This window comes from Puma concolor, chromosome D1 (assembly GCF_028749965.1).
Source record: "Puma concolor isolate L17-30 chromosome D1, mPumCon1.1.hap2, whole genome shotgun sequence".
In the NCBI taxonomy this organism is placed as follows: domain Eukaryota; kingdom Metazoa; phylum Chordata; class Mammalia; order Carnivora; family Felidae; genus Puma; species Puma concolor.
The window spans coordinates 37,499,001-37,525,707 of record NC_141676.1 but is presented as its reverse complement, the minus strand read 5'-3'; the positions used below and the strand labels follow the sequence as shown (position 1 = coordinate 37,525,707).

Genomic DNA, 26,707 nt, shown 5'->3' with positions numbered 1-26,707 from the left:
GATTTCACCTATCCTCACAATTTTCTTTTAATCTCTGCTGTCCCCATTGGATGTCCTTCTTCCTTTCCTTACTGCCTCCCCAGCTGACTTTAGACTTCAGCACCAGACGGTATCAACAACCTCCCAAAGTCTATTTAACCAGCTTCCTAAATTGTGTAAGATCTAATCCTAGTAATCAGTGTGTGTATTGCAGGAGTTCTGTTTCTGTGATTGAACTCTAGGTGATAAAATTAGTTAGAAATTTTAGAACCAATAGGGCAGTACTTTCTTATTTTTAGAATATTATTCTTTTGCAATCATGGAAAACTGAAGTTAAACATCTGTACATATGTATCAATTTATTATTCTCACACACTATGCAGTTATTTTATCAGTTTCTAAGACAGCAAAATACTATGAATTTTGTCATTATTCAACAAATATAACATTTGCACAGTTGTAGGAAATACATTTTAACTAGAATTGACAGAAGCCAATGACTTAATTTCATGAAAAACTGTCTTTTCTCACCATTTTTAAAAATGCAGTGTTGTGATTTTTATAATATTCTATGAATAATCAATTCTGCTATTTTAAAACTGTTTCTAATTTTGAAACTTAGTTGAGACTTTAAATGCTAGTTAAATTTTAGACTTCATTTTCATTCTCATTATTGGTCTTTTCATTTTGTTTTGAAAAATTAATAAGGTCTGAAGAACTCTATTCTGACTTTGGTCGTTCTTACAACAAAACATTTTCAAATTTTGATTTATTTTTCCCTCTCTAAGTAGGTACCCTGGGTAAAAGTGCTATTACTGGCCAGATTAACACATAAAAGGAAAAACATGGGTTTGGCACCTGACGGTAGTTTTCTCTTCCAGCTCAGGATGGTATTCCTTTCAAGATTTGAATTATTGTAGGAACAGATGGACAGGCAGCCAGTAAATGGTCTGCCATTGCCTTTATTATCTTATAAAGCACAATGCTCTCATAAATATTTTAATCTAAAATTCTAAGGCAATAGCTGAACTCTGTCTACTTGTTCATGGTGCTGTTGATATAGGAGTACTATATAATTCAGGTAAGAAAAAAAAGGGGCAGGATAAAATACAAAGACAGTACACCTCAGAAGGTAAGTCTAATGCTGCATTTTATGAAAATAGAAAATGGAAAATAAATTGTTTAAAAACCACAATCATATATGGCATTGTCACATTGTACAGAAACCATCTTTATAAATCAAAGAAAATTTTATATTGAGGAAATGCCTTTATATGTTTTAGAAAAAAATATCTTTCATCATTTGTGTTAAGCAGGCAATGATTCAAATTGTATTTTTACTAATTAAAAATGTGGGAAATTAAAACTCAAACTTAGATCTAATGTCTCTTAGTTCATTCATTGAAAATTATCTTCTCTTTTAATTTGCAAGAATATCACAATGTGGCCAAGGAATGAGAATATAGTCATCAACTGATTCTTTATCAGAGTTCTGTAACCTGTTTAAAGATATGAAAATAATTTTTTAAAAATGCCAACCATTCTGCAGTTATCTGCACTTCCAAATACATTGTATGTAGATCCATCTGCAAAGTATTAAAAGCCATATATTATGTATTTACTCAAAGGTATCACATATTGAATTACTGAATCTACTTTTCTAAAGTTGTCTTTTTAAATACATAGAGATTTAAGAATTTATAAGAATGCCTAGGATGTTTAGGAAATGAATAGCAATATAATTTGTAGTCCTTTAAAAATAAAATCCCTTATTTTTTTTTGACAAAATGAGCCTTATTTCTCTGAACAATAGTATGTGTGATAATTCCATCATATTCATACCAAGAAATTTCCCATCTACACTACAATTAAAAGGGAATCAATAGTAATATCTTTACTAACTTTATATGTAGCTCCTCATGGACTATAAGAAAAAAAAGGAGATACCGAATAATTTATTACCAAGTGAGAATATTTTAAAAATGAAAAAGAGCTTGGGGAAAAGAGAAATAGATATACCAAGAGAGAGACAGAAAGGCAAATCAAAGTGGAGGCCATGCAAAAGATCAAAGAAAAATGATGCACCTAGAAATTTTCTCTCATCTTGGTTTATTGATGTTAAAGGCAGTCATGAAAGGTATATCCAGTTATAAAGTTGGAACTAAAATATTTTAATTGTAAATCATGCCTGACTTTAGAGTTAATAAATGTATTGATACATTTTCTCATTACATTTATTTTTCTAATTTTATACTTTGATTTAAATTGATAGTAAATTTAATTCTTCTAATATAGGCTTTTCAAAACATTCTTGACTATTGAATTTCTACTCATTATTTATAGATCTGATTAATAGATAAAAACTGACCCTTCTCCCAGAACAAAATCAGTTACTAATCTTACTTTACGTCCACCACATTAGAACTGTTCTATTCCCATTCCCATCATTCTATCTTACATAACAGTTAGTTATACGACTGGCCCTTGAACACACGTTTGAACTGTGCGTGTCTACCAATATGTGGATTTTTTTTTGATATGGTACAATAGTATAAATGCATTTTTTCATGATTTTCTTGATAACATTTTCTTTCCTCTAGCTTTCTTTATTGTAAGAATACAGTATATAATACATATACAATATATGTATTAATCCACTGTTTACATTATTATGTTATGGTTTATGTTATTTGATTGAGTCAACAATAGACTATTAGTAGTTAAGCTTTTGAGGAGTCAGAATTTATATTCAGCTTCTTGACTGTGTAGAGGTTTGGTGCCCCTAATCCCCATGTTGTTCAAGGGTCAACAGTGTATATGGCTGTTACTTTCATTAGAAAGGATGTTTTTTCAAGGCAAGTATTCCTTTCTTCCTTCCTCTCATTATTTATGACATTATAGTGGGAGAGGGGTTTAAACAAAGAATATTCATCACTATATTTTCCACAACTATATTTTCTATCTAGCATTATTCAAGGAACCTGCTAATAGGCCTAATAATGTATAGCTAGAACTACATGAAGCGCTTACTCTCAGGTAGTACAAAAAACCGTTCATGTTAATGATGTTGTGGTTCATCCAATCAACAAATATTTATTGTGCTCTTGTGAGTATCATGCAAGGTGTTGTGGCTGAAATGGTGAGCAGGACTGACTCATGGAACTTACAGTCAAGTTGGGAAGACAGAGAAGCACAAATAATCTTGCAAATATATAAGATATATCAGTTAAGTTACATGCAATATATCAGATAAATAATGTGTTTCTCTGTTCATTTATGTATTCATTTTGAACTCTAGTTATTTGTGATAATCAATCTTATTCAATAAAATTGCATATTATTCCAATTTTTAGTCTTCCTTTAAGAAATTTAATGCAATTTTATATTTTTGTTCCTAATGACTCTGCATCTTTGATGTATTATATTCTGAATGAAATATAGTTCTCCCCCACTATTATAAAGTATGTTTTTTTCTTTAAGTCATCTGTGTCCAGGCACATTAATAATTATCACTTTTTGTTTGACAAAGTATCTTTGATTTTATAAACACAGTATCTTTATCAAAGAAGGATAATACTGTGTATCTTTTTCAATATTCAAACTGATCATTTTTTTTCTTAACGCATTAACTTGATTCTCTATCAATAGTTGAGTAGTAGGGCTGATTGCAGCCATCTCTGTTTTATTCCTCATTTTCATAGAAATAAGGTTAGCATTTGCTGTTAGTTTTGACATAAGAGTTATTTTTCATATTGGCATTTCCTTCCCATTTTCCCATTGTCCTTCCTGCAAGAAGTATGCATGGCCTTCTCCATGGCCATTTGACTTCCAGTACCTCACAGTTGAAGTTGTTTTGGTTCAAGGAGTCACTGAATGTCATGTTCAACAGAAGCTTTAAGAACCATTTCATGATTTTGCTAAGATTCATTTTCTTCTACTTCTATGAGTTAAAACTAAAATATTTCAATTGTAAATCACACTTGATTTCAGAGTAGGTAGGCTACTACATTAGCCAGGATCCAATAATGAGGAGGATATGTGGAACAAAATTGAACAGAAACAAGCAGAGCCAAAGTTATGCCCTGAATACATGGAAATTCAATGAAGTAATTATTTCTTGCTGTGTGATAATTACTAAATCATTTGCTTCCAAACATTCCTATTTTATTTAAATTTTCATTAGAATCCCTGTAAGTTTTATCTAATGACCTTATGTCATCCATTTCTTTTTTTTTTATTAGAGAGAGACAGAGACAGAGACATAGAGACAGAGAATGGGTGGGGGAGGGGTTGAGAGAGAGGGAGAAAGAGAGAATCCCAAGCAGGCTCCATGGTATCAGTGCAGAGCCTGATGGGGGGCTTGAATTCACTAACCATCAGATCATGACCTGAGCCTAAACCAATAGTCGGACACTTGACTGACTGAGCCACCCAGGCGCCCCTGTCATCTATTTCTAGTTATATGATTTTTCCTTTTAATGTATTGATTGAATGGATTATGTTGATATAGTTCCTGAATTATGACAACATTCCTGGACTACCTAACTGTAGTATATTAAACACTATCTATAGTACCTACCTATTAAACACTGCCTATAGTATAGTATAGTATACCTATAGTATAAACACTACCTAATTATAGTATATTATTTTTGTTAAGTAATACTCAATTCTGTGTATAGCAGACCCTCTTTATTTGCACTATCCCTTTCTGTGGTTTCAGGTATCTACAGTCACTGAAAGTCTAGAAGCAGATGATAGTCCTTCTGACCTGTCATCAAGTCAGTAGCACTCTGTTGCTGCATCACAATGCCTACATTATTCACTTCACTTCATATTGTCAAATAGACATTGTATCATCTGACATCATCACAAGAAGAAGTTTGTGTATAGTCCAAAAAGATATTTTGAGACTAAGAGGCCACATTTACATAATTTATTTTACAAGACATGTCATAATTATTGTATCTTATTATTGTTGTTCATCTCTTACTGTGTCTAATTTATGAATTAAACTTTATCATAGATACATATGTATAGGAAATTAAAACATAGCATAAATAGCGTTCAGTACAATCTGCAGTTTTAGGCATCCACTGGAGGTCTTGGAACATACTCCCCATGGATAAGGGTGGATGGATATATATATATAGTATTAGTTAAATTAGATTTGTGGCATAAAATTTGTTGATAAATACCTTGTAGTATTGTATGACCTGAATAATTTTAATTCTACAGGTATTAGTTTTGCAAAGGTTTTTAAGAACTTTAAAATTTTATGTACTAAATTCTCATTGAAGATGGCAGGCTGAGAATAGGCTACAATCTTCTCTACACTCCAGATTCAGAAAAATTTTGAAAAAAAAGCCAAAAAACAAGCACTTAAGGTATAAAAAGGGAACATTTCACCACTTCACTGACCATAAGAGAGTTAGACATCTCTCAGAGATGGGCACCATATAAGATGATATGGGAAGTCACAAAAAATAGGACAAAGGCAAAAGGCAAAACCAAATCCATGACTGTTGTACTGTTGTATACATGGAGACAATGGATGCTAAGAGGTGGATGACGCCAGAGAGACCACAATAGTAGTAACCAAGCACGTGAACTCCTAGTGTAAGCTTTCAAACATGAGCATGAGTGATTGATATCAGGCAAGAGAAGCAGGGTATTGTGGATGGTAAAGGATGGGAGAAATATGGAGGACCCATATGTAGAAAGCTAGCACTGAAAATACCATTAAGGTACTGGCTTCTTGCTTTTTCTGAAACTATACCAGAATTCAGGACACATTTTATTCTCCCTAAGCAGTTTGCACAAACAGAAAACATAGTCGAAATGGAAATATATTCCCAAAGATGAAGATACAGTCAAGATGTCTAACAGATAAAAAAAAATAAATAAATAAAACAAGACACATACAAAGCTCAACATTGGAGAGAGAATTTAAACAATGTTAACTAATAGAGGAGGCAGAATTGGAGTTTCACATAAACATGAAAACACTAATCATAAGAGCTGACATTATTTCCTAGGTGGCCAGCACCTTGTTACGTCTATGTGTTCTACCATTAAATGGATGAAAGAATGCAGGAATAGACCAAAGTCCTACAATAAGAATGATTAGGGGCGCCTGGGTGGCGCAGTCGGTTGAGCGTCCGACTTCAGCCAGGTCACGATCTCGCGGTCCGTGAGTTCGAGCCCCGCGTCAGGCTCTGGGCTGCTGGCTCAGAGCCTGGAGCCTGTTTCTGATTCTGTGTCTCCCTCTCTCTCTGCCCCTCCCCCGTTCATGCTCTGTCTCTCTCTGTCCCAAAAATAAATAAACGTTGAAAAAAAAAAAAAAAGAATGATTAGCAGTAAAGGAATAAAAGTGATAAATCTCAAAAATGAAAACTGTTGTTGAAATTAAACACAGAAGTCCAGAATGTCCTGAGAAGAAGCATGCATTACGTTCTGGAAGATCTTGTTGAAGGGTTAAGCCAGAAAGCAACACAGTTGGAGAGAGATGAGGCATGTGAAAGAAAGATGGCAAAACGTGGAGGCATCTAGCAGTTTCAATATCTGACTTACTGGAAGCCCAGAGGAAGTACGTGGGATATAGGTGTGTACAAGACCACAGGCGATCTGTACTCAAGAAGGAGTCTGATGAAAAGAACCCACTCTGTCCTGAAGAGGATAAGTTAAAACAAACAAACAAACAAAAACTAATAGATTTAGACAGAGTGACAAAGAATACAAATAAAATCTTAAAAGCTTCCAGGAAGATATACAGATATGGCTACTGAAGTAAAGATAGCAATGGAACAACATCTATGAGCAGGAAGACTGCAAAGGCCCACACATAAGGAGGGAGAAAATGTACCACCTTATATTAATGTATTAATAATACAAGATTACACGTCAGTGAACCATGCTTTCATATTGAGTTAGAAACAAAATAAACCCATCAAAGAATAAGAAAGGGCTAATAGAGGGAAAGTGGAAGTTGATGTAATAAACATAAGAGTTAATAAAAATAAAGATTTAAAAGATAATAAAATAACATATTCAAACTTTTTGAAGTATGACAAAAAAAAAGAATAAAAAGTTAGTCATTTTAGACCTAAAGTATTAAATAAATACAGATACCAAGAAGATTAAAACAATGTTAAGAAAATACTATGGACAGTTTAACCTAATTTGTTTTGGAGAATACATATAAGAAAAATAGCTCTACAAGCAGAGACGTACATAGAATGAAGGTGGAGTCAGATTGTGATCTCCAGAGACACTGACATAATCTGTGAAGATCCACCAGCCTGGAATGCTTTTACCTCCAGTCATTCAGATTTCAACTCAAATATCAGGTTTTTTGAGGCTTTCTGACCATCCTAATAAAATCAGTTGCCTAGTCTTATATCATTATTCCACTTATTTTTCTCTCTTATCAGTGGTTGGAAATTTGTTTTGTTGCTGTGTAATGTTGGACCTGATTGTAGCTACTCAGTAAATTATCATCTGATTAATTGATGGATTGATTAATTAACCCCATTTTATTTTTTATGATTCTTTTTGTTGTTTATTTTCTTTCCAGCACTTCCTACCTTTTCTTTTTTTTCTTCCTATTGGATTGCATAATAAACTAAAACATTTTTCCACTGACAATTTTAAAGACGAATTCTAACAAACCTTCAAAAAACAAAGTTTCCATTTTATACTTGCTCTTTCAGCACCGAAAAAAGAGGAGGAGGTGATGAATCACCCTTCTCCATCTGGCATCATGTTTCCTTTATCTTGATTGAAAGGACCCCAGAATCATCCCATGATGACTAGGCCCAAAATCAATAAAATTTCAAATAGGCACCACATAAGCTATTGTAAATAGATGAATGCCAATCTAAGAGCCAGCATCTACATATACACAGATAGGAATAAGTTGTGAGGAATGCCAGTGTGGAATACCGTGGCAGGCCCTGTGGATTCCTGGGAAAACTGTTAAATAGTCCAAGAAAATTATTGTGAAACCAAGGTGAAGGTAGGATGCAGTCATAAAAGCAGCAGGAAGGTGAATCATCAGGGGCTTGATTATTGGGGTGTATTTGGAGTTTAGGGGTGACAGAACACCAAGATGGTGGAAGAGACCACCAGGGGAACAAACTCACCTAAACTGGAATATAGTTAAACAGCATTGGTTCCCTGGCCCGAGACTTTGACACTCAGGCTCCTTGCCCTGTGCTTGTCATATGGTTGAAGGTGTTATTTTGTTAATTTATCATTGGCTAATGAATTTGCTAACAGCACAAGGCAGTGGGGTCAGAATTGAGAAAGAATTCCGTGAATCACGTATGCTATAATCCTTCAAAACTCTCTTCTCGTTTTTGTCAGGCAGTAACTATATCACATTTTTTTTCAATATATGAAATTTATTGTCAAATTGGTTTCCATACAACACCCAGTGCTCATCCCAAAAGGTGCCCTCCTCAATACCCATCACCCACCCTCCCCTCCCTCCCACCCCCCATCAACCCTCAGTTTGTTCTCAGTTTTTAAGAGTCTCTTATGCTTTGGCTCTCTCCCACTCTAATCTCTTTTTTTTTCCTTCCCCTCCCCCATGGGTTTCTGTTAAGTTTCTCAGGATCCACATAAAAGTGAAAACATATGGTATCTGTCTTTCTCTGTATGGCTTATTTCACTTAGCATAACACTCTCCAGTTCCATCCATATATCACATTTTTTAAACCGCTATTTCTATAATCTGAGGTGTTCATACTTTTTCCCATTCATAAAGTTAGTGATCTTCATAGCCAACTTGATTCCCTGGCACATTTCAATACTTTTAACTTTGTAGACCACAGGCAGATGTTTAATGTGCAGGAGAATGGAGTGGCTCTTATTCTTGCTGTAGATGTAAACATTTTCTAAGTTGGTATGTTTTGCACTTAATTCTGGATTTTTGCATAAAAGACAGATAGTATGTTGTAATCCTAGATAATGTAGCATGCTTTCTTTACACTAGATAAACGGTTGGCAGGGAAATGAGCTACCTAATTCCCGGGAGAGTGACTGATTTAGGACTCCAGTGCTGTGCTCTGAATCCACCAGCACCCAGTTCATGTGCATATTTCCAAAGGCTGCTTGCTCCCAGGTGAGGAGTTGCAAAATTCATGGCCCCAAAATATGTCCCCTTGGCATGTAGATTATTTTGAATTGAAAGCAATCAAGACCCAGTAGACTCAAGAAAAACTTATACCTTTCCCTTTAACTAACCAAAAGAACTTAGACTCGGGGCCTGATTCAGAAAACGAGTTATTGCCAGAGATAAATTTTCATCTGAAAGATCCATCTGTGTGACAGGGCAAACATCTAATTACCAAACATCTGCGCTTCTTATTGTCCTATAAATTATCTTCCTCCCCTTGGAAGCCCCAGGCCCCAATCCTATCCCTTAGCTCACAGTGACATGTAAGCCTCAACTGACTGACTTGTCTCATATTCTTTATGGGGCTTCCATATGCGTGTAATTAATTTTTTTCTCCTGTTAATCTGTCTTATGTCAATTTAATTAATAGACCAGCCAAACAAACAAACAAACCTAAAGACTAGAGGGGTAAAACATGTCCTCTCCTACACAGGCAATGACTGAGCACAGCAGAAGACTATGACAGACCTGTTCCTGAAGGGTGACTTTGGCTGAAGGACTCCGTGATGACCTTGATGAAGTGTCTTAGAACTGCCCTGGAAAAGGAGGTACTTCTGCCCAAGCGTCCTTTTTTCCTTCTGTCTTCCACATGCATCAAACATGCATTGATCACTTGCCTTGACTCTGTCCCCATTTATCCTCACAAGCAGTTCACCTAATAAATCTCTTGCACATTTAATTACATGTTGATGTCAGCTTCCCAGAGGACCCAGACTAAAACAGGTACTAAATTGTTCTAAAAATATAGGCTTCCAACTTGTTTTGGGTAATTTCTGGAAAAATTCCCTCCCTCTTTTCTTAATAAATTGTCAGATGAAACCACTTTAGCTTTTGAAGCTAAAGAAATGAATAACACCAAAAAAATAAAACTCGGTAGTGTAATTGATTTAATGGGCTGCATGTTAATAGATCAGCTATGATGTTTCACTTTTCTGAGCTGTTGCTGGACCATCACTAATGAAGAGGAACAGAATTTGCCACCTCAAAATATACCTCTTTGGCATAAGAATTATTGTAGGCTGCTTTTTAAAAAATCAAAAACACTGAAAACTGACTAGAAGTTACCCTCTGTAAAAGACACTTAGATTTATAAGAGAAACCTTCATTTCTAAGGGTGTCTCCTTACAGAGAAAGATGACCAGGTCTCTAGAAATTCTTATCAGTGGGGAAGGCAATGATTTACATCTGCATAACAACTTTACCTTTGTTTATTGTACTCTTCCTGGTAACCTCCCCAAATTGGCCTTCCCCACCCACTCCAAAATCTTTCTTTTATCTTTAGCTAGAAATGGTATTTTAGGTGGTGGCTTAGACCATTTAGGGTAGTTATTCACTTTTTCTGGGTCTCTCCTATGTATACAGGAGGTATACATACTATTAAGCTTCTGTTTTTCTCTTGTTACCCTGTCTTTTGTTACAGGAGTATCTCAGCCAATAACCTAGAAGGAGAGAGGGAAGATTATTTTTCCTACCTTATTCTAATTTTTAATTATTTAGGGAATCCACATCAGAAACAAACACCTTAAAGAGTATATGCAAGGACTAGAATTCTTTTTTAATTGTGATAAAATCATTTCAACATCGAATGGGTTCCCATATTCCCTTAGTATGTACATTTTCTTTTAAAACATGAGAACATTTTCTGAGAATTGTGTGAGTTCATTTAGATTATTGAATTAAGGGGCCGAGTGTAAAACCTTGTTCCAGATGGTAGAAATACTTGTCACTCCCTAAGACTACTTCAATGCCTAACATTTCTCTCCCCACGTTGAAGACACTTAGCATGGTTAACAGAGTTGAGGGCACTTGGTTTGCTTTAGGTGGTCGCTCTGTAGGAAATATCTAAAATAAAACCAGGGTGTTTTCCACTTCCTACCTTGACTCTGCCTCAGGCAGCATATATGACTTCACCCTGGTTGTTGATATGCAAGGCCTCCTGCAGTTGGCTTCTCCATTTTTCAACATAGTTTACATGGAAGGGATAGGAGAGACATAGCTCTAATGGCAAAGCCTTGAAAATCCTTGGGAGTTCCCTGTTCCTATAGGAGCATGGTTACAGCTCTGACTCCAATCCCATCATGTTTTCTCTTTAAAATGCTACAAAAACAAAAAATCCTTTAAGAAATCCTACTGAGTACCACTCCTGTTGCAGGATTCTTTTTTTTTTAATTAATTAATTATTTTAATTTTATTTTTTATTTTTTAAAATTTAGATCCAAATTAGTTAGCATGTAGTGCAACAATGATTCCAGGAGTAGATTCCTTAGTGCCCCTTACCCATTTAGCCCATCCCCCCTCCCACAAACCCTCCAGTAACCCTCAGTGTGTTCTCCATATTTATGAGTCTTGTCTGTTTTGTCCCCCTCCCTGTTTTTACATTATTTTTGTTTCCCTTCCCTTATGTTCATCTGTTTTGTTTCTTAAAGTCCTCATGAGTGAAGTCATATGATTTTTGTCTTTCTCTGACTGACTAATTTCACTTAGCATAATACCCTCCAGTTCCATCCATATAGTTGCAAATGGCAAGATTTCATTCTTTTTGATTGCCGAGTAATACTCCATTGTATATATATACCACTTCTTTATCCATTCATCCATTGATGGACATTTGGGCTCTTTCCTTACTCTGGCTATTATTGTTAGTGCTGCTATAAACATGGGGGTGCATGTATCCCTTCAAAACAGTACACCTGTATCCCGTGGATAAATGCCTAGTAGTGCAATTGCTGGGTCATAGGGTAGTTCTATTTTTAGTTTTTTGAGGAGCCTCCATACTGTTTTCCAGAATGGCTGCACCAGCTTGCATTCCCACCAGCAATGTAAAAGAGATCCTCTTTCTCCGCAACCTCACTAACATCTGTTGTTGTTCATGTTAGCCATTCTGACAGGTGTAAGGTGGTATCTCATTGTGGTTTTGATTTGTATTTCCCTGATGATGAGTGATGTTGAGCATTTTTTTCATGTGTCGGTTGGCATTCTGGATGTCTTCTTTGGAGAAATGTGTATTCATGTCTTTTGCCCATTAGTTCACTGGGTTATTTGTTTTTTGGGTGTTGAGTTTGATAAGTTCTTTATAGATTTTGGATACTAACCCTTTACCTGATATGTCATTTGCAAATATCTTCTCCCATTCTGTCGGTTGCCTTTTAGTTTTGCTGACTGTTTCCTTCACTGTGCAGAAGGTTTTTATTTTGATGAGGTCCCAGTAGTTCATTTTTGCTTTTGTTTCCCTTGACTCCAGAGACATGTTGAGTAAGAAGTTGCTGCAGGCAAGATCAAAGACGTTTTTGCCTGCTTTCTCCTCGAGGATTTTGATGGCTTCCTGTCTTACATTGAGGTCTTTCATCCATTTTGAGTTTATTTTTGTGTATGATGTAAGAACGTGGTTCAGGTTCATTCTTCTGTATGTCACTCTCCAGTTTCCCCAGCACCACTTGCTGAAGAGACTGTTTTTATTCCAGTGGATATTCTTTCCTGCTTTGTCAAAGATTAGTTTGCCATACATTTGTGGGTCCATTTCTGGGTTCTCTATTCTGTTCCATTGATCTGAGTGTCTGTTCTTGTGCCAGTACCATACTGTCTTGATGATTACAGATTTGTAATCTGGGAATTGAAGTCTGGGATTGTGATGCCTCCTGCTTTGGTTTTCTTTTTCAAGATTGCTTTGACTATTTGGGGTCTTTTCTGGTTCCATACAAATTTTATGATTATTTGTTCTAGCTCTGTGAAGATTGCTGGTGTTACACTGATAGAGATCATGTTGAATATGTAGATTGCTTTGGGTAGTATCGACATTTTAACAATATTTGTTCTCCCTATCCAGGAGCATGGAATCTTTTTCTATTTCTTTGTGTCTTCTTCAATTTCTTTTATAAGCTTTCTATAATTTTCAGTGTATAGATTTTTGACCTCTTTGATTAGTTTTATTCCTAGGTATTTTATGGGTTTTGGTGCAACTGTAAATGGGATCGATTCCTTGATTTCTCTTTCTGTCACTTCATTGTTGGTGTATAGGAATGCAACCGATTTCTGTGCCTTGATTTTATATCTTGCAACTTTGCTAATTCATGAATCACTTCTAGCAGTTTTTTTGTGGAATCTTTTGGGTTTTCCATATAGAGTATCATGTCATCTGTGAAGAGTGAAAGTTTGACCTCCTCCTGGCCTACTTGGATGCCTTTTATTTCTTTGTGTTGTCTGATTTCAGAGGCTAAGACTTCCAATGCTATGTTGAATAACAGTGGCAAGAGTGGACATCCCTGTCTTCTTCCTGACCTTAGGGGGAAAGCTCTCAGTTTTTCCCCATTGAGGATTATATTAGCATTGGCTCGCTCGTATATGGCTTTTATCATCTCGAGGTATGATCCTTCTATCCCTACTTTGTTGAGGGTTTTTATCAAGAAAGGATGCTGTATTTTGTCAAATGCTTTCTCTGCATCTATTGAGAGGATCATATGGTTCTTGTCCTTTCTTTTATTGATGTGATGAATCACGTTAATTGTTGTGTGGATATTGAACCAGCCCTGCATCCCAGGTATAAATCCCACTTGGTCGTGGTGAATAATTTTTTTAATGTATTGTTGGATCCGGTTGGCTAATATCTTGTTGAGGATTTTTGCATCCATGTTCATCAGGGAAATTGGTCTCTCGTTCTCCTTTTTAGTGGGGTCTCTGTCTGGTTTTGGAATCAGGGTAATGCTGGCTTCATAGAAAGGGTTTGGAAGTTTCCCTTCCATTTCTATTTTTTTGGAGCACCTTCAAGAGAATAGGTATTAACTCTTCCTTAAATGTTTGGTAGAATTCCCCTGGAAAGCCAGCTGGCCCTGGACTCTAGTATTTTGGCAGATTTTTGGTTATGAATTCGATTTCCTTACTGGTTATGGGTCTGTTCAAATTTTCTATTTCTTCCTATTTCAGTTTTGGTAGTGTATGTTTCTAGGAATTTGTCCATTTCTTCAAGATTACCCATTTTATTGGCATATAATTGCTCATAATATTCTCTTATTATTGTTTGTATTTCTGTTGTGTTGGTTGTGATCTCTCCTCTTTCATTCTTGATTTTATTTATTTGTGTCCTTTCCTTTTTCTTTTTGGTACAACTGGCTAGTAGTTTATCAGTTTTGTTAATTCTTTCAAAGAACCAGCTTCTGGTTTCATTGAGTGGTTCTACTGTTTTTTGTTTTGGGTTTTTTTTTGTTTGTTTGTTTTGATAGCATTAATTTCTGCTCTAATCTTTTATTATTTCCAGTCTTCTACTGGTTTTGGGTTTTATTTGCTGTTCTTTTTCCAGCTCTGTAAGGCATAAAGTTAGGTTGTGTATCTGAGATCTTTCTTCCTTCTGTATGAAGGCCTGGATTGCTATCTATTTTTCCTCTTATGACCGCCTTTGCTGCGTCCCAGAGGTTCTGGGTTGTGGATTTATCATTTTCATTGACTTCCATATATTTTTTAATTTCTTCTTTAACTGCTTGGTTAGCCCATTCATTCTTTAGTAGGATGATCTTCAGTCTCCAAGTATTTGTTACCTTTTCAAATTTTTCTTGTGGTTCATTTCGAGTTTCATAACGTTGTGGTCTGAAAATATGCAGGGTATGATCTTGATCTTTTTGTACCTGTTGAGGACTGATTTGTGTCCCAGTATATGGTCTATTCTGGAGAAAGTTCCATGTGCACTGGAGAAGAATGTATATTCAATGCTTTAGGATAAAATGTTCTGAATATATCTGTTAAGTCCATCTGGTCCAGTGTGTCATTTAAAGCCATTGTTTCCTTGTTGATTTTTTGATTAGATGATCTGTCCATTGCTGTGAGTGTGGTGTTGAAGTCTCCTACTATTATGATATTACTATCGATGAGTTTCTTTATGTTTGTGATTAATTGATTTATTTTTTGGGTCGTCCACATTTGGCGCATAAATGTTTACAGTTGTTAGGTCTTCTTGGTCTATAGACCCCTTGATTATGATATAATGTCCTTTTTCATCTCTTGATACAGTCTTTGTTTTAAAGTCTAGAATGTCTGATATAAGTATGTCTACTCCGGGTTTCTTTTATTGACCATTAGCATGATAAATGGTTCTCCATCCCCTTAATTTCAACCTGAAGGTGTCTTTAGGTCTAACGTGGGTCTCGTGTAAACAGCATATAGATGGATCTTGTTTTCTTATCCATTCAGTTATCCTATGTCTTTTGATTGGTGCATTGAGTCCACTGACGTTTAGAGTGAGTACTGAAAGAATATGAATTTATTGCTATTATGATGCTTGTAGAGTTGGAGTTTCTGGTGGTGTTCTCTGATCCTTTCTAATATTTGTTGCTTTTGGTATTTATTTATTTGTATACATATTTATAAATATATATATGAATATCTATATATATTTTTATGATATATATCATATGTGATATATGATATATATATCATGTATATTTATGATTATATATATATATATATATATATATATATACACATATATATATGTATGTATTCATCTTTTCTCCCCTCAGAGAGTCCCCCTTAAAATTTCTTGCAGGGCTGGTTTAGTGGTCACAAACTCCTTTAATTTTTGTTTGTCTGGGAAGCTTTTTCTCTCTCCTTCTATTTTGAATGGCAGCTTTGCTGGATAAAGAATTCTTGGCTGCATATTTTTCTGATTCACTACACTGAATATATCCCTCCACTCCTTTCTGGCCTGCCAAGTTTCTGTGGATATTGTCTGCTGCAAACCTGATCTGTCTTCCCTTGTAGGTTAGGAACTTTTTTCCCTTGCTGCTTTCATGATTCTCTCTTTGCCTGAATATTTTGTGAATTTGACTATGATTTGCATGTTGATGGTCGGTTTTTGTTGAATCTAATGAGAGTCCTCTGTGCTTCCTGGATTTTGATGTCTGTGTCTTTCCCCAGGTTAGGAAAGTTTTCCGCTGTGATTTGCTCACATAACCCTTCGACCCCTATTTCTCTCTCTTCCTCTTCTGGGACCCCTATGATTCTGATGTTGTTCCTTTTTAATGAGTCACTGATTTCTCTAATTCTTAAATCGTGCTCTTTTGCCTTAATCTCCCTCTTTTTTTCTGCTTCATTATTCTAAGTTTGTCCTCTATATCGCTGATTCTCTGTTCTGCCTCATTCATCCTTGCTGCTGCTGCATCCATCCATGATTGCAGCTCAGTTATAGCATTTTTAATTTCATTATGACTATTTTTTACTTGTTTTATCTCTGCAGAAAGGGATTCTAATCTGTTCTCGACTCCAGCTAGTATTCTTATTATCATGATTCTAAATTCTGGTTCAGACATCTTACTTGTGTCTGTGTTGGCTAAATCCCTGGCTGTCGTTTCTTCGTGCTCTTTGTTTTGGGGTGAATTCCTTCATTTTGTCATTTTGAAGGGAGAAAAGGAATTAATGAGGTAGAAAAATTAAAATTAAAAGATTAAATTTTTTTAAAAATATTAAAATTTAAAAATTAAAAATACACACACACACAAATCGAATAAATGATGCTAGGTCCTAGGTATGTTTTGGCCTGTGTGTTGAAAGTGGTTTCACAGATTAGAGGGAAAAAAAGGGCTGTGGGAGAAAAGGAAAAAAAAAGGAAATTGTTTGAGAGTTTGAAAAAATGAATTCACTGAAGTAGACTAAAATGAGATGATGGGAGTAAAATAGAATTTGAAAAACTATATACAAAAGTAAAGAAGATAGTAGAAAAAATTAAAGAAAAATATTTTTAATAGAAATTGAAAGTAAAAATGAAGTTTTTCTCTTTCTGCATTAAAGAAAAAGAAAAGCAACGAAAAAGAGAGAAAAAGACAAAGACAAAAAATTTGGAAAGCGTTTGAAAATTTGAAAAGGTGAATACACTGAAGTAGACTAAGATAAAATGATGGAAGTAAAATAGAATTTGAAAAAACTTACACCAAAGTAAAAAATATAGTAATAAAAATTAAAGAAAAATATTTTAATAAAAATTGAAAATAAAAATGAATGTTTTCTCTTTCTGTATTCAAGAAAAATAAAAGAAGTGTAAAAGAGAAAAAGAAAAAAAGAAAGAAAAAAAAGGAAAGAAAGAAAGAAAGAAAGAAAGAAAGAAAGAAAGAAAGAAAGAAAATTGAATAGATGAACCTGCTAACAGATTGAAGTAGGACTGAAATTGCTTCATTTTCCCCTAGAGGTCAGACTATGTAGTGCTTTATAGTCCATGAACTAATCAGGCAGTGAGACTTGTGTTCTTCACGAGAGAAGTTGCCCCAGTTGGGCGGGGCTCAGTGTAACAGTTCCGCTCTCCACTAGATGGCGCTGCTAGCCTACTGTTGTGGAGTGTTGCAGTGCTCGTAGGTGTGTATGTGCATGTGTGGGAGCAGTGAAAATGGCACTACCCAGCTACCCAGTCTGTTCTCCCAGATCAGCACTCATCCTCTGTCTTCAGTTTTTGTCCACTCCCCATTTTTTCACTCTCCGTGACCAGGTCCAGGCAGTATCTCTCTACCAAGTTTTGTCTCAGATGCGACTGTTTTCCCCACCCCTTACTTTCAAAGGACTGCAGCTCTGACCCATTCCGCCCCTCTGTGGGAGGGTCTCACCAAGCAATTGCCGAATGAGCAATGGCCAAATATTGGTTGCACCCAGGAACTTCCACTGGACCCTGCTGCTGCTGATGCCCTGAAACTGCAGCCAGGTGCCAGCCCACCCCAGAAAAAGTCTGCAAGATGGTGTAGCAGCAGTGTTTCAGGGATTATGGAAAAGCACAACACACATCTGGCACCAGGCTTCACCCTTAAGGACCTTGCCTCAGCACCAGCAAATGTGGCCGCCTTCCAGGGTCTGCTGGGACCAGGTGGCTTCGACAATCTCTACCAAATGTCCTTCCAGCAGTGGAACCACTTTTCCTCGTGTGGCCCGAGAACCTTCTGGACCCCACTGTGTTCCTAGGGATTCGCCCTTCCCACCAGAGCACCACCAGGTATTGACCTGCGGAGTTGCAGCCTTTGTGCTCCCCTTGTTCACAGTCTTAATGGAATTTAAACCCTCAGTTTTCTCCTTTCTCCCTTTTTAGTTTAGTCCCTGCAGCTGTTTTCCAATTTTCTACTTTCTCTCCAGCTGCTTTTGGGGAGGCCTGCTTTTCCCGTATTCTACACCCCCCCACCAGTCTCCATCCTCTCTCCACTCGCAAAAGCACCTCTCTTCCTGCTCCTTCTTGCTCCCCAAGTTCACCTCTCTGCGCCGCATACCTGCTGAATTCTGTGGTTCAGGTTGTGCAGATTGTTCTGTTAATCCTCCGATCAGTTTTCTATGTGTAGAGGATGGTTTAATGTTGGTCTGGCTGTATTTCATGGACGCGAAAAAAAACTTCCATGCTGTTTCGCCATCTTGGCTCCTCCCCTCCTGTCGCATGATTCTTTACCTCAATTCCCTGAGTTCCTTGTCTCTCCTCTTTGAAGAATGAAGAGGTGGACACAAAATAAAATGAGCATCAGGCAAACGTTTATTGGAGTATAAGATCAGAAAGGAAGAATAGTATGAAGGTCCCTTTACAGACAGGGGGCATAGGGACTATAGGCAAAGGTCTTTTTTAATAAGGTTATGGTCACCTGCCCACACTTTCCCTTCCCCCTTATTCCTTCTCAGGTTTTGCCCTTATTGGCTGGATAACTTTAGGTAGTGGGCTGTGCATTCCTGATTGGCTCCACTCCATTTTGTGAGGAGTCAGACTATGGTCATACTGTGCCTCATATAACATAAGCTTTATGGTTTACTTATTTTAGTTAAGTATTTTGATGGTCAAATTCTGGAGGGGAACCTGAGGGGAATTAGTTGGTGTCTGTTAGAGAGTTTGCTCATGGTCAGACACTCCCAAAGTACGTGTTTTTTTCCCACTCAGAGACCTCAGGTCCTAACCTTTCTTTCTCTGCCTATATTATCTTATCTTTCCCTATCATACTCTTACTAACAAACCAACCAGTATCTTCAAGTGAAGAAAACCTACAATTTCATTCTCTACCCCGACCCCCATAAAAAAGTGTGTATGCAGGTGTTGCAGGATTTTTTACCTCAATATCTGGGATTTGTTGTCTTGCCTCTTTGAGGAATGAAGAGATGAACATGGAATGAGAAGCAGGCAAAAGTGTATTAGAGTATAAGATTAGAAAGTAAGAAAGCTCTCTCTACAAAGAGGGGGCATTTGAAGTTGAATACCCATGACAGTAGTCAAGGGTCCTTGATTTATAAGGTTCTAGTCCCCCCCCCCCCCCCACGCCACCCTCCACTTCCCTTCCTTCTTGTTGCTTCTCAGGTCCTACCCTTATTGGCTTGATAATATAGTTACTGGGTTGTCCATTCCTGATTGCCTCATTTCCATTGTATGAGGAGTGATCTATGGACATACTGTCCCTTGTGGGTCATAGGTTTTATGGTGTACTTATTTTTAGTCAGGTCTTTTGTCAATTTCCTGAGGGAAACCTGAGCGGGAGTGGTGGTATCTGTTAACTTCTTATGAAGAACCTTGTGCCCAAGGGGGTTTCCGTGGTCAGATACTCCCAGCATTGTTCCAAAATATGTGTATTTCCCCATCCAGGGACCTTAAGTCCAAACCTTTCCCTTTCTGCCTACCGAATCCTCTTTTTCTGTCATATAGGGGGACAGAGATGTACTTGAAGCAGCAGACTTAGACTGGAAGTTGACAATTGTGAGGCAGGACCAGGGGGCATCAGAATGGCTGCCGTGGTAAGTGGTAGAGACACAGTAGTAGCATGAGCAGTGGCAGAGCCTGGAAAACCCAGCAAATACAATGTCACTCAGAGAGGAGAGCACATCCTTAGTATAACCACTGGGAGGAAAGCTGAGAATAAAAATGAGCAGGACAGAAAAACTGGGAAAGAAGAAGAAGAAGAAGAAGAAGAAGAAGAAGAAGAAGAAGAAGAAGAAAAGATTTGGAAATTTGAAGAACAAAGCACATTTATTAAGTAAACTTCCTGATGCTTTACAGAAGAGGGAGCCCTTGAGCTGAGAAACCTGGACAGCTACTCTAAAACCTTCCTCTCACCTACTCCTAGCACTCATGTCTCACTTCTCACCTGCTGATAGCTGATATATAGGGAAATTTACTAATAAAGGAGGGAAGTAAAGAATAGAGTGATTAGGGCAGGGATATAAACAAGAGGAAAGAATCTCTCTATATAACAATCTCTATAGTTTAGACTCTCGGATCATACAAATGTGTTACTACTCAAGAAAAAAAACAACAACGAAATAATTTCTTGAGATTAAGAATAAATGGAAACAAGTTAACCCAGTTGCTTATCAGTTTTAAGGGTAGCCACACAAAGAATGGGAATTCACAGCATACAATTTTGACTGTGTATCCTTAGTGAAATGTACTGTAAGCACAGATAAAAAGGTTGATTTCATCTTAGTCAGTGATTTAATTAATAGTAGTCTTATTAGTGCTTGTATCTTGAAACTGTTTCCTTTATATAATGAGATAAAGCAATTAAGTATATTAATTATTTTGAGTCCCGATTTTCAGTGCTAGAGAAGGTAGATATAATTCAAAAGCAGAAAACTCAAATAATTTAAGTGAACCCCCTGTTATACTAAAATTGAATTGTATTTATCAGTGTGAATTCATTATTTTAAAACACATCTTCTAAGTGTCTTCTAACTATGCACCCAGGTCTGAAAGCAATGTCATTCAAACAGTGAGCTTATCTAAGCCTAGTGTTTGATTCCTTCGTGCCATTCTAAAAGGCACTAAAAGGAACTAGAGTTCCATAGAAAAATAACTGATTCCCAGTCTGGGGAAAGGAGAGTACAAACGTGCCTAGGATGTTTTTTGTGAATGGAAAGTTCCAAAAAATCTGTAGAGTTGTGTCAAAAATGACACCAGATCCTGCTTGAAGCCATGTACGTTGACCACCATTGTAGATGATTTGAGCATCCAAAAAATGATTGCAGTTAATAAAAATATATTATATCTCTATACAAATCCAATTATTGACAGGATTTGAGGAGAAAGAATGAGAGAGTAAGAGAGGAGAGAGACAATAAGCCAGAAATAAAATTTGTCAGTTGGAGGTGGGTTTTTGTGTCAGTCCCCTGTTCTGTGCCAGCTCTGTCTGGTCTTTTCAGTTGTCGCAATATCTGAAGCCCCCTTGTCCACTTCTTTTGTCTCAGCCACGTTGGTGACCAACTCCATGGGCACACAAGCCCACAGCAGCTCACAATTTTTTTGTGTTCTATGCCTCTTGCCTCCTGCCCTGGAGCTTTTCTACTGGCACAGAATCATTAGACATTGTAAGACTTGCTTGGTCTCATGTCAACAGTAAGTCTTAAATGATGAGAGATGGAAGCTGGTGGGTAAATTATCTCTTTTACCTGTTGGATAGATGGTCTGAGACAAAGTAGTTTACTTGGCGTCTCAAAAACCAAACAAACTAGCAGTCAGCTTACTCATGCCAAACAGTAGCCAGTTTGATAATTCACATACTATGCTCTCCCTCTTTCCCTACCTAAGTCCCCTTTTCCAACACCTTTGCTTCCCTTAGATGGCACGTCATAGTAAACTAGCAACCTATTAACTGTGTGTAAAACTTTTTTCTAGAATCTAGATCAAGACGCATTTAAACAAACTCCTGTTCTTGTAATTTGGTTTCAAAGAGAAATGACTTAGAAGTTTTTACTGCTTTTTGTAATAGGGACTGTATTTCTGATAAGTAAATAGCCCAATAAATAAGAAAAAAAAAGCTTTATATGATAAAACATAATAGTAAATGTAAATAAACTATAAACATTAGAAAATTATCATGCTGCAACCTAGGTGAAAATTACAATCAATGTTAAAATGATTTACTATCTTATTGATGGGGATTTAGAAATTTACAAAGTAACACCATGGGGATTTTTTTCAGAAAGGGAAATATAACTGTATGTAACTAAGAAGTCAGTTACCACTTTTTTTAAAAAAAATTTTAATGTGTATATATTTTTGAGAGAGACACAGATTGCAAGCGGGGCAGGGTTGGGGGGGGACAGAAAGGGAAGGAGACAGAATCTGAAGCAGGCTTTAGGCTTTGAGCTATCAGCACAGAACCCAATGTGGGGCTCTAAGTCACGAACTGTGAGATCATGACCTGAGCCGAAGTCGGATGTTTCACTGACTGAGCCACCCAGGCACCCGTCATTCAGTTACCACTTCAACCCAGCAATCAACTTTAGCAATGCAAGGATTTTACCCAAGCCAGGTACAAAATATATTTTTGAGATAAGTGCTGAGTTTTTTATATCAACAGGCTATTAGATAATATTAGGGATATGTATCTTTAATACATTTCACCCAAAATAACACATTTGGGCCCTTTCACAAGATCTGGCCATATGGACCTATTCTGGGTTTCTAGGAAAAAGAAAAGAATACTGATGATCACTAGTAATGTCTTCCACAATGATATCAAGTTTCCCTATCAATAAATATGGATATAAGCATTTAATTTTGGTCCTCTTTAATGTAATTTGGTAAATTGCATGAGGATGTCTGGAGCTGTGGGCAGGCATAGACCAGGTGGTTGTAATGTATAGCTATGAACCACTTATTTAAGAACTACAAACAGTGAAGCATGCCTAGTTTTCTAAGGAAGATATTCAGTGCTATACCAACTTTGCCAAAATGTAATCTGGGCATACTCTTACTCAAAGTGAAGGATGAGGATCACTTGGGTAGCTCAGTCAGTTAAACATCTGACTTTGGCTCAGGTCGTGATCTCATAGTTCGTGAGTTTGAGTCCCGCATAGAGCACTGTGCTGGCAGTGCAGAGCCTACTTGGGATTCTCTCTGTCCCCCTCTTTCTGCTTGTATTCTTCTCACATTCTTTCTCTTTCTCAAAAGAAATACATAAACTTAAAAAAAAGTGAGGGATGAATGTATAGTCCAATCCTACTTAATGGCAACATGGCTCATAATCTTTATCCCTTCTTTTTTTCTTTTTTTAAATGTTTATTTATTTTGAGAGAGAGAGAGAAAGCAGGGGAGAGGCAAAGAAAGAGAGGGAGGAAGAGAATCCCAAATAGGCTCTATGCTGTCAGCACAGAGCCTGACTTGGGGCTCAAACCCATGAGCCATGAGATCATGACCTGAACCAAAATCAAGAGCTGGTTGCTTAACCAACTGAACCACCCAGATATCCCAATGCTTATCCCTTCAAAAAGCAATAAACAAGCATTATGAGCCTGGTGCATGACATCCTAGAGTCAAGGCTGAGGTGACCAAAAGTGAGAGCAGAACTGGCAGTGAGATCCTTGTAGGTAGGGCCAAGATAGCTGAGACACAAGTCCACAAAATGGGCAGCCTACATAGTAGCTGGGAATCCAGAGCCAGATGCCCATGGACAGATAAATAAATAGATTAGTACAGCCGTGTAGTGGACTGTCATAAATCAGAGGCATATGTGAAATACTATGGATGAATCTCAGTAACATGATGGTGAGGGAAAAAAACAAATACTGCATGCCGGATGATGCCCCAATACTGCATGCCGGATGACACTCTATGATCAAGCACAAAGTCAAGAAAACCTAAGAAAAATATTGTTTCCATTTCCTTATTATGTCAGAGAGCTATAAAACAACAACAACAACAACAACAACAACAACAACAACAGGCAAGTGACAAATACACATAGTTACTTGTGGGGGCTGCAGTAAGATGGGACAAGGAGGAATATTGGATACATTTAGGTAATCAGTAATGATTATCTGAAGCTGTGTTCATTTATTAAACAAAATAAAACAATGTCATGCAAGAACTGAAGAACTAAGAATAAAACTTAACCCAACTCTATGTACCTAGGCTCTAGAAGATTAACTTATCTCTCACATTTGAAAGTCTTATTAAATGAATAATTTGTTTCCAAATTAAAAAAAAAAGTATTAGTGATCTCAGTGTTAATTCCTGCGATATTCTTGCAGGAATGTTAACATGTGAAACAATTCTTAACCTGAAGGATATGATTTAGGAAACTTTCAGAACCCTACATCTCTATGGAAACAAAGCAGGGAAAAGAAATATATGTGCCTGCCTTTTATTTCCTCCTTTGTTGAGAAAAGGCTTCAATGAAATAAATATTAAAACTATTAAAAATAGAGTAATATGTGTTTGAACAAAAATGTTTGAATTAAGTTAATATTATTACCTCTCTGAAGAGTAGCTATGCATTAGTTATGTTGCTATTTTCCTCTTTTTTCCATGTTGGCTAAATGAGCAGACCTTAAAGTGAAGATACATATACCCAGTGAACATGGTTTACATTTTACTATGGACTGATCTGGGTCTCCTCAAAATTCTTATGTGAAGCTCTCACCCCCAGTTAGAATGCATTTGGGAATTAGACCTTGAGGGGGTAATTAAAGTTAAATGAGGGTATAACAGTGAGGCCCTAATCCAACAGGGATGGTTCCCTTATAAGAAGAGGATGAGACAACAGAGCTCTCTCTCTCTGTGATGTGACGGCGCAGTGAGCAGGCAGCCATCTGCAAGCCAGAGAGATTTCCACAGGACCTGACCATGTGGGCACTCTAATCTCAGACTCTCAGCCTCGTGAACTGGAAGAAAATAAATTTTCTGTGATGGCTGACTAATACACATATTTATAATAATCGAAACATTGTGTATTTTGCTATAATTATGCTATAATTCTTAGAAATATGGGAGTGTTTTTTTTGTAGCAATAGAAGGAGGTGAAAAAGGTATATAATCATAATAATGATAAATCCAAAGCCATTGCTTATTGGTGTAAAATCAAGAAGTAACAATATACCCTAATTATTTAGAAACATGAAGTAAATTCCAAATGAATTTGAAGAGAAGGAAATTCCAAACTTCTCAGAAGAGAAGTGAAAATGTTACATCTGGGGAGATGGAAATGAGTGGGGAGGCAGAAAAAGATGTAGGACTGTGTTGGGGAAGAAGAATTTCCTCTGCCTTTCAAGATCCTTCTGGCTGGACTTAGAATCAAATTGACATGAGACAGATTAACAGGAGAAAATCAAATTTAATAGTGTTCCTATAGGAACACAAACATGGAAATTCTAAAGACAGGCAATAAGGAGAAGTGTAGGATCTGAGGAATACAAAGAAGAGAAAGACCATTAGCATGAACTTGAAAGATGTTTAGAAAACAAAAGTGTCCTATTATGCAGATAGGTTTCTTATACAAAGAGGTATCTCTGTTAATAGCTCTCTCACTGGTAAAGCAGGCAGTTATGGGTAAAGAGATTTTTCTGGATCTGTTGGGTTTGGATTGTTTTTAACTCAAAGTGTTCATACCAAAGTTGGCCATCTTGGGGTGGCCTGGCCCTGGCCCTCAAAATGCAAGTTTTCAAATAGAACATAAAACTACTTTAATCTCCAAGTTATGTATATGTGAAATGTTAATAAATAATACAAATGAAGTGTGTGTGTGTGTGTGTGTGTGTGTGTGTGTGTGTGGAGTCTGAATTGAAGTGGCTTATTTTGTAGGTGTGTCTAATCTGGATCTTAAGAAGTAAGCAAAGCCAAAATGCCACAAAAACTGTAGTTTCTTTTTCCCAAAACTTAATTTATGAAAATCTGAAGACTGGATTCAGATGCTCTGTCACCTGCTTTCCCAAAGTTTAAGATCTAATAGGGAAAAGTGAATATGCTTCCCATTTGACTTCAGTTGTCCTCCCACACTGTGGCAAGAGGATATAAAGTCCTAATTACCCCAGGCCTCAGTCACGTACTTTGTTTTGGAGCTGTGAATGGTGGCATCCTCGCCAGATATTAAGGACCAAGAGTGAGTAGGGAAGTATCTATGAAAGAAAACAGGGATGAATGGATATGGGTGGCCAAACTAAAAAAAATAAGATATAACCAAATGTCAATTATAAAATCAAAATTTGGTATGTTCACAATGAAATGTCAGCTGACCCTCGCTCCCATGTAATAATGGTGTTATCAATATGGGCATGCAGATTTAGCATTTTAAAACTCTTTTCTGTTTTTTATTTTATATATTTAAACATTTGCTAAATTCAATCACAACTACTACATTAGTGACTCTGAATCATTTCAGCATGACTATAGTTTGGTATATCGCTGCTGCTTGCTTAAAATATCAAAGTATTCCATTATTGGTATAACTCAAGGTTTTTGTGTCTTTTTAACCTTACTCAAGTCCCATCCTCATGTATTTCTAATATTTTACTGCTTTTCGTAACTAATTCAAATATTTTTCCAGCACTTTAATAGCTTAAAGTAGAAACAAATTAAATGGTTAGATTTAATAGCTTTGGTATTTTAACTGAATGGAATACTATACAACTCTTAAAATTATAATTCTGAATATTTTGGGAGATATATATACATATTACATTATAACATTAAAGAAATAAAGAAGTATGCAACATAGCTATTATAGAAGGTACGCTATGTACACCTCGATGAAGGAAGAAATTAATTCACAAAACAGACAAAATCTCTTGATGGATGCTAGATTTAAAAGAATTGTTTCTCTATAGTTTTCTTCAAAATTGGTGGTAACACAC

General features: G+C 36.6%; 1 long non-coding RNA gene across 2 annotated transcripts in view; it reads left to right on the top strand.

The window, feature by feature from the left end:
• Positions 1-26,707, top strand: part of LOC147576595 (uncharacterized) — a 229,236-nt gene that overhangs the window by 165,059 nt on the left and 37,470 nt on the right. The window contains exons 6-7 of one of the 2 annotated variants that reach the window (XR_015240954.1): positions 8,978-9,106; positions 9,594-9,708. This is a non-coding gene — a long non-coding RNA (uncharacterized LOC147576595). The remainder of the gene's footprint in view (positions 1-8,977; positions 9,107-9,593; positions 9,709-26,707) is intronic. The other variant, XR_015240955.1, reaches the window with a different exon arrangement.